At 46.6% G+C, this 9,091-nt stretch overlaps 1 pseudogene across 1 annotated transcript; it reads right to left on the bottom strand.

The window, feature by feature from the left end:
• Positions 1-630: 630 nt before the first annotated feature.
• On the bottom strand, positions 631-8,381 carry LOC147610287 (G-type lectin S-receptor-like serine/threonine-protein kinase SD2-5; annotated as a pseudogene). The gene is made up of 2 exons (XR_015264094.1): positions 7,033-8,381; positions 631-1,925 (listed from the first exon to the last, which is right to left on the bottom strand). The product of XR_015264094.1 is annotated as a G-type lectin S-receptor-like serine/threonine-protein kinase SD2-5 (transcript).
• Positions 8,382-9,091: the final 710 nt, after the last annotated feature.

Here is a 9,091-nt window from a genome sequence, read left to right as displayed (position 1 = left end):
GCGGTGAGTTCGAAGCGCTCAACATAGAGACAAGAAGTGCTCAACACAGATGGAGAGTCGAGAAGCAAGGCAACCGCAACCATGCTCAGTGTAGATGGAGAGTCGAGAAGCAAGGCAACCGCACCCTGCAGGCCATGGAGCCTTGGAGGTAGAGATGAGAGAGGATTTGCCAACCTTGCCTGGCCAACTCGCAGTGTAGATAAAAGCAGGGGAGAGGGCTCACCGGTCAACAACCGTTGACCAGGCTCCAGACTCATTTAGTTAATAGGTAATAGCCTAATTAGTAAAAGGCATCCAAAGTATGAAAAATTGAAGATAGCGTAACCTGATAGGTGAGTTTAAACTCATGAGGTGGTGGTTATTTTAATTTTCAAGCTCCAACAATTAAATTAATTAAAATATATAAACTTACATGCCTTGATTTAATAGCCTTACTTAATGCAATTATAAGCCAAGCTGTCAGTCTCCAATTTCCAAAATAAAAAGGGCTTTAAAGAATCTAGATATATTATTCTAAATCTTGATATAATATTATTTATAAGGCTTGTATATATATAAGGTTAAAAAATGAAAAGTAAATTTTTTTGACACATTTCACAATAACATGCAATTTAGCATCAGGAAAAAAAGTCATTGACAGGCAAAACACCCCTCAATTTTAGGCCCTGGGTGGATCTTCGAAATGATTAAAGGTGGAAGAAGCCTCGATAGTGTTAATTTGAACCGTTCGTAGGCCTCCAAAAAGGACGAATGGTCGTCGGATGAAGGGCTCTGAACAGGCGGCGGAGAAATATTCGCCACACCCTCCAGCATTTTGACGACGAAAGACATGGGCGGCCGGGTAGTGGGGTGTGGCTGGACACACCAGAGCCCGATGAAAACCATGCGCTCCAGGCTGGCGGCTGGCACGGCTGAGAGGAGGCGGTGGTCCAGCAGGGCAGCCATGCTGGAATTATGCTCGTACAGAAGGGTGCCGCTGCCACCCTGGACTGAAGCAGCAGGGGTCGGATTGGCTGCATCCAATGATATAGCGGGGATGGAGTTTGCTGCATTTGATGACGTGGTTACTATTCGGAAGGCTATCGTGGGCAGGTAGCCGTTCGAGGGAGCGCCTGCCGCTGATGAGCTCCAGCAAGACGACACCGTAGCTGTAGACGTCCGACTTGGCTGTGATGGTGGCGTCCTGCAGCCACTCCGGCGCCAGGTAGCCTCTCGTTCCTTTGAGGGTGGTCATGGCGAAGCTCTGGTGGTCCCGCCCGACCAGCTTAGCAAGGCCAAAGTCCGCCAGTTTGGCGTTGAACTCCTCATCCAGCAGGATGTTCTCTGGCTTCACATCGCAATGCACGATGCGCTCTGCGCACTCGTGATGCAAGTAGGCAAGCCCCTTTGCCGTATCCAGAGCTATCCTGCACCTCTGCTCCCAATCCAGCTGCGCCTGGTCTCTCCCCGGATTAACGCTGAACAGCCACCTATCCAAGGACCCATTTGCCATATGCTCATACACTAGCATCCTGGACTCACCCTCGATGCAGAAGCCCTTGAGAGTCACCAGATTCATATGTGACACGCTGCCTATGGTGGCCACCTCCGCCCTGAATTGAGCCGAGCTTTGGCCATGGCCCTCTTCTAGCTTCTTCACTGCTAGCTTCACACCAGACGGCATCACACCTTCATATACCGCCCCAAACCCTCCAGAGCCGAGCTTTGTGGAGAATTCCTTGGTGGCCATCTCCAGCTCCTTGTAAGTGAACCTAGGAGGAAGCCTTGGAAGCGCCTGCAGAAAAATCTCTTCACTTGCAGCTTCTGATCTTCTTCTACCCCTTCTTAATTTGCACCAACAATAACACAACACCATGATTAAGCACAAGCTGGCACCAATGGCTGCACAGACAACTCCTATCACCTCGTGCGTTCTGGAAGAATGCCTCTTGTAGAATTTTGAATTACACAGAGAGTTAAGAGAACAGCGCTGTGAAGCGCGTACACAGACAGAGAACTGAATCGGTGCATTTTATTAGGCGTGGCTATTTGCTTTATACATGTTCGATGCGCCTTTTGGCTTGCATCGCTTAGTTAATTAAAAACATATTTAAAATAGAAATATTTGATGCCAGTTGTCACACGTATTTCTTCACGCCCCCTTGACAAGGGCATCCTCTTCTGTGAGAGCTCTGAGTAAGCCAACATGTTCTGAACATTCTTTGTGTTTATCAGCTGGTAGAGCTTTCGTTAGGAAGTCAGCCCACATTGTTTGTGTTGATGTATGCTCTAATTCAAGTTTCTTCGATTCCACCAATTCGCGTGTAAAATGGTACTTCAAATCCACATGCTTTGTCTTTTCTGAATGCTTTGGATTGCTGGCTAAGAAAATACATGACATGTTATCACAGAAAATTTTTAAAGATGGTTTAGGAATTAGCCTGAGTTCTTCAATGACTGATTGTAGCCATAGTCCTTCTTTGGCAGCTAATGCCACAGCTACAAACTCCGCTTCAGCTGTTGAGAGTGTCACTGAAGTTTGCCTTTTGGATTGCCAAGTGATGGCGCCCCCTGCGAGAGTAAACACAAATCCAGCAGTAGATCTGCGGGTATCTGTTCCCCCCCCCCAATCGGAGTCAGACCATCCAAGAAGAGGAATGGGTTGACTCGTAGATTGAGAAGAAAATTGGATCCCATAATTAGTAGTATGCTTGAGGTAGCGTACAACACGAATGAGTGATTTCCAATGCGCCATGCTGGGATTATGCATAAAGCGGGATAAGAGGTTGCATGCATAACAAATATCTGGTCTTGTTCCAGTAACTAAGTACCGTAATTTGCCAATGAGAGACCGGAATGGAAATTGTGACATGTATTCTTGTTCATGCACATTGGTTGGGCAATCTTTTATTGAAAATTTACATGTAACAGGGAGAGGTGTGACAGCGGGTTTGATGTCAGATAAGCCAAATTCTTTTAACATAGAACTGATGTAAGATGATTGATGTACAATGATAGTTTTATGAGTGCGGTCACGAATGATTTGCAGCCCTAAAAAATATGTCAAATTCCCTAAAATGGTGATGGGAAATGCAGATTGGAGCTCACGTAGAGCATAATCAATGACCGCGCGAGTGGAACCTAGCATGGGGATGTCATCAACATAAAGTGCCACAATCAAAAGACTGTCACGAGTGTGCCTAATGTACACATTGGGTTCAGAATTAAGTCTTTGATAGCCGTGCGAAAGCATGAAATCATTGAACCTGTGAAACCATAGGCGTGGAGATTGCTTTAAGCCATAGAGAGAGCGATGGAGTCTGCAAACAAAGCGAGGAGATGTCTTCGACAGAAAGTATGGTGGCTGCTCCATGTAGATTTCTTCAGGCAATTCACCATGAAGAAAAGCAGTTTGGACATCAAGATGAAAGAGCTCCAAGTCAAGGGCAGCAGCGAGAGCCAGCAGTAGACGAAAGGAGGACATGCGAAGAACTGGTGAAAAGGTGTCGCCATAATCGAGGCCAGCAACTTGACTGAAGCCCCTAGCCACCAGACGGGCTTTATATCGAGCAACTGAACCATCAGGATGGAGTTTGCGACGCAACACCCACTTGCATGAAATAGGCTTGCGTGCGGGAGGTAGTGGAACAAGTGTCCAGGTTTTGTTTTTCTGCAGCGCGACAAGCTCATCTTGCATGGCTTGCTGCCATTGTTGTGAGTGGGGACCAGCAAGGGCCTCTTCTACAGATAAAGGGTCAGATTCACTATCATCATGCAGCTCCGGGGAAGTGAAAGTAGAGCCAATAAAGTCGTCATCATCAAAGGAGGACACAAGATTTGCCAAAGAGGGTTCAGTTTCCTGATAGATTTCAGCCAAAGATCGAGTGCGAGGTTGTGGTTGTGGGGGTGATGAAGAGGCAGAAGTAGAAGGGGATGTGTTTGACAAAGTAGGCCATGAGCTGGGGCAATCAAAAGACGGAGGTTCGGGTGTAGAAACTGGTTGGGACTCAGTGGAGTGAGAAGCAGGGTCTTTATCCAATGTGTCCCACTGAATGGCTAGTGGTCTGTAGGTAGGTTTCTTTCGGGAGGATGAGGAGGAGCCGAGTGCTACATATGGAGGCCGTCGTGTTGAATGAGGTCCGGTAGGGTCCCAAGGAGGATTCGAGCATGAAGGTTGAGTGGATTTGCCATAATCAAGGCGGGTAAAGGAACGAGTGTGGCGGGCAGTTCCATGGCTGGCTGGGATCTGTGAGGGGACCAATGGAGTAATGGGCTGAGTTGGTGGATTTGTTTGAGGGATGAGGGGTGGATTCAAAGCAGGAGCAGGAGCAGGCGGGGCTGCAGGTAGAGGTGCAGCTGCTACAGGTGCAGGATCAGGTGGTGCGCGCCACGAAGTAGTGGACCGAGCATGAGGAGAGGAAGAAGAAGACGCAGTTGAGGGTGCAGGTAAGACAGGGAGGCGAGGTCTATCTTTCAAAAGAGAATCTTCATCGAAGACGAGACTGCGGCTGTAAAAGAACTTACGTTGAGAAGTATCATATAGCCGATAGCCTTTGATGCCATAGGGTTCACCATAGCCTACAAAAATGGCTTTGATTGCATGATCACCAAGCTTATGGCGCTGAGAGGGTGGAACATGGGCATAGGCAGTGCAACCAAAAATTCGCAAGATGGCATAATCTGGCTTTTGACCATACCATAAAGTGTATGGAATTTGGTTGATAATTCTTGTGAAAGCACGATTTTGAAGGTAGCATGCGGTCGAAACTGCTTCTTCCCAGAATGAGGGAGAGAGGTCAGCTGTCTTAAGCATGCTACGTGCCATGTTCATAAGAGAACGGTTCTTTCTTTCTGCTATGCCATTTTGCTGAGGATTGTATGGTACGGTAAGCCGTTGGCGAATACCATGCTGTTCACAATAAGATTTGAAGATATGTGATGTATATTCTCCTCCGTTGTCGGTTTGAAGGGATCGTAAGGGGAGACCTATATGATTAGTCACGATAGAATGGTAGGACTTAAAAGCATTCAATACAGTGTGTCCACTTTTGTTTGGGATGTAGGCCACACTTGTATATTTAGTGAAGTCATCTATAAAGGTGATGAAGTACCTATGGTGGGTTAGAGATATGACGGGTAATGGGCCGCACAAATCAGAATGCACAAGTTCTAGAGGATGGTGTGTTGATGTCCTACTAGATGGGTATTTTGTATTTGCTAATTTGCCATATATGCAGCCCTCACATAGATCTAAGCGGCTTCTCCTTGGTAATGCATAATGATATACAAGGTTTCGGGTGGCAATTGTTTGCATGGTGGGTAAGTTAAGGTGCCCTAGGCGATAATGCCAGATCAGCGTGCTATAGTCGGGATTTGGAGTCAGGAAGCTACTATGACATTCTTCAATGAGTTTAGAATGTCCTAAAATGTAAAGTTTCCCAATTTTGGGACCAAGAACTTCATACCGATCACCCCCAGGAAGTCTATGACGAATTGTGCAATGGTTAGCTCCAAACTCGACTTTAGTGCCATTTTCTGCAATTTGGCTAACTGAGATAAGGTTCTTGGCTATGTAGGGCACATAATACACTTTGTTCACAGCCACTACATTGCCATCCGAAAGCATGATGTGTGCGGTTCCTACGCCCAAGGCTTGTTGGGTGGTATTATTACCAAAGCGAACTTCAAAGGGCTTGGTGAGGGGTTTATAATGTCTCAAGACCTCACGATGAGATGTAAGATTACATGTTGCCCCTGTGTCTAAGATCCAAGAAGTTGAAGGTACATTGTAGGGTAAAGGTTGAGACATGTGTGTGGCCATTAGGCATAAGAGTATATCCTCCTCTGAGGATTGGGTAGATGTCTCGAATGTTTCCAAGTCGGATTCCTCATCCGAGGCGGAATTAGAGACATAGTTTGCATGGGTATTTTGTGAACGCCCATGTTGCTTCCAGCAAGTCCTGTCATCATGACCAGTGACTTTGCAGCTATTACAGTATGGTTTAGTAAAGCGAAAAGGGTGTCTAGTATTGTTTTGTCGCTAAAATCTTGAGGATGAAGACTTGGGTCGCCAGTTTGATGAGGATGAAGTCCTGGAAAAGGAGGAGCCATTTGGGCGTCCTCGTGAGGGCATATTGCGTGAGAACATGGCGATGCTGGTAGATGATGAAGAGGTACTGGGAACTACAGTGCGGCGCATCTCATATTCCTCAAGGATTGAAGGGATAAGAATGGGCAATGTGAGGTTAGGAACATTGGTTTTGGTAGTAATGAAGGGTTGCCAACTGGGAGGCAAGGCAGCGAGCAGCAATACAGCTTGAAAGTCATCAGGGAGGACAAGACCAGAGATGATGAGGTCATCCATAGCCAAACGCCAAAGGCGAATGAATTTATCGGCCTCACCATCTTCCTCCATATGCAATGAATTTAATTTTTTATACAAATTTACCTGAGAGGCTTTGTTCTTCCGTTCGTATGTAGCAATCAAATAATCCCAGATTGACTTTGCTGTGGTGAGGGTTCGTACCGCCTGGGTCTGCGCATCTTCCATGTGGAGTAACATTTCGAGCCTTGCCTTGAGGTCCTTCGCCTTCCAATCCGCGTGTGTAGGGTCAGCAGGAGCGGGGCACACAGAGGTGCCATCAACAATAGCCATCAGATCCTGTGTTTGTAGGATCATAATCATTTTCGTCTTCCAGGGTTGAAAATTGGTATCCGTCAGCCTGTCAATCTTGTAGGAGCGGTTCCCTTGCGCCATCGGATGAGGCTGTCCGGATCAGCAACACCAGAGGGAAGGGAGCGCTGTGGCAATTCGTGGAGGGTCTGCGCACCTCTCAGCGAGATACCATGTAGAATTTTGAATTACACAGAGAGTTAAGAGAACAGCGCTGTGAAGCGCGTACACAGACAGAGAACTGAATCGGTGCATTTTATTAGGCGTGGCTATTTGCTTTATACATGTTCGATGCGCCTTTTGGCTTGCATCGCTTAGTTAATTAAAAACATATTTAAAATAGAAATATTTGATGCCAGTTGTCACACGTATTTCTTCACCTCTCTCTCAGAACCTTGAGCAGCATCAACTGGCTGCTGTTCGCCCTTGTAGGCACAGTTTGCAGAACTGAGAAAAGAGAACAGGAACCGGTGGCCGGGTCATACAGCGCCGCCTTGCAAGTGCAATTCTCCACGCACAAGGAACCGCAAACCTCAGATGAGTGAGCTGGAAGAGCAGAGAGCTGAGGTTGAAAGGAGCCATTTACAGGAACAAAGGTGTAAAGGCTGGAATCGACCATGGTTTGTGTGCAATTTGATGCATAAGAGGGCAGAGCTTTGAGAGGCTGGCAATCAGGGCCACTTTGTTGGAAACCTTGTGGGCAGCTGCACGATCCCGTGGCCATGTCGCAAACACTAAAATCCCCACACTGTTCGGGATACTCGCAAGCACTTATGGAGGAGTTGTAAAATATTTCCCATTGATGTTCAGTCCGGTAATATGCTAGCAAGTTTGCTGAGAGAGGATCTATCAAAGCAACTCTCAAAGTGCGATTAGATGGTGGGACAAGAGTAGGAGTAACAGACCCAAGAACTGTTGCATGCTTATCATAGAACGTTAATCCATCCTCAACAGTCACATAGGCAACGGCCTCTGTATTAGCCGCTAGGCTGTAGCTCCAGTACACAAACCTTGAAGTGGAATCATTACGGTTAGTGAAAAGAATCAGAGTGCTCTTGTTGTTGAGCTCCATACCATAGCTGCCTGGGACACTGAAGTCGGCGTTGCCGCCCGGGACAGAGGACTCACTGTAGAGAGTGGTGTTAACTGTAAAATTCATTCCTGAGTAGAATTGAAACACTGGGCTCTGGTCGAAGCTTTGCCATACAGTGGCGCCTTGCTTGTTTTGCAAAACAAGGTTCCCAGAGTCTTGGAGGGTAAGGTTGTGGACACCCATTCGTGCTGTGTGGGTTTGCCAGGCCGTGTTGTTGCCATCGTGTTGGAACAGTAAATCTCCGTCTGCAGACAAGTAGAGCCGACAAGTGGTTGCCGCAAGAGGCTGGGCGTTATGGGCGGCCCATAGCATGGAACCAGGGTTAATCTTAACGTTGCTTACACCAGCCATACAGTAAGAGCCGGGGGAACCCCGCCAGGTTTCAACATTCAGATGAAACATGCCATTGGGAGAGACAAGAACTACGTGGTTGGAGTCCTCCACAGGAGGGAGATAAGTGCCCAGAGGGATACTAGAGGGTACTGAGGACTCGGAATCATCACTAATAACAGCAGGCAGCATCGAGGAAAGGAGTAAATCTAACAGAAGCCAGTGCCAGAATGGCGAAGCCATGTTGGCGAAGCAAGCAGAGATTAATCAAACTACAGACACACAGACATATATATATATCTGACTGTAGACCTACCCTAACGTAAGGCCATAGACCAGCTTGACTTTGAGAAAAGTAATCTAAATAAATATATCAAAACTAGCTTGACCTTCGAGAATCAGCTAACACATACTCTCTCTAAGATGTTGACTAGTTCCAACGTCCGGCTTTGAAATACATTATTGTGCCTAAAGGTCCAGGAGACAACAATCAATTTATTCATAGCCGAACGGTCCAGGAGTCAGCAATCAAGACAGACTGAAATTGACGCACCACCTAGACTTTTGCAAGTGGCAACAATGCTTAAGAAAATAGACTCTATTTTGCACTAGTGGGTAGACCCGCGCTTTGCACGTCTTTTGAGACCTTCAAACTCAAATTTTACCCAAACCTCCTCCTCCCTTTCCGGAACCTCCAAATTCTTGCTACGTGGTAACTCTGTGAAACTCTTCTTTTTTTGACGGGTCGGTTATTGCGACCGATGTAAAGCACTCTACACGTGTTTGCATCTATGACACATGCATATGCACATAGAACACACACACACGCATATAAAACATGCACACATACATAGAACATGCACACATACATAGAACACACACATATACATAGAATACACATCCACATAGCATATCATGCACACACATGTGCGTACACATACATAGAATACACATCCACATAGCATATGCATGCACACACATGTAATGAACACACATGACTCGTACACATGCCTCCC

This window comes from Cibotium barometz, chromosome 49 (assembly GCF_041138505.1).
Source record: "Cibotium barometz isolate CiBa-2024 chromosome 49, ASM4113850v1, whole genome shotgun sequence".
NCBI lineage: Eukaryota > Viridiplantae > Streptophyta > Polypodiopsida > Cyatheales > Cibotiaceae > Cibotium > Cibotium barometz.
The sequence above is the reverse complement of the archived record's forward strand: the minus strand, read 5'-3'. Positions and strand labels throughout refer to the sequence as shown.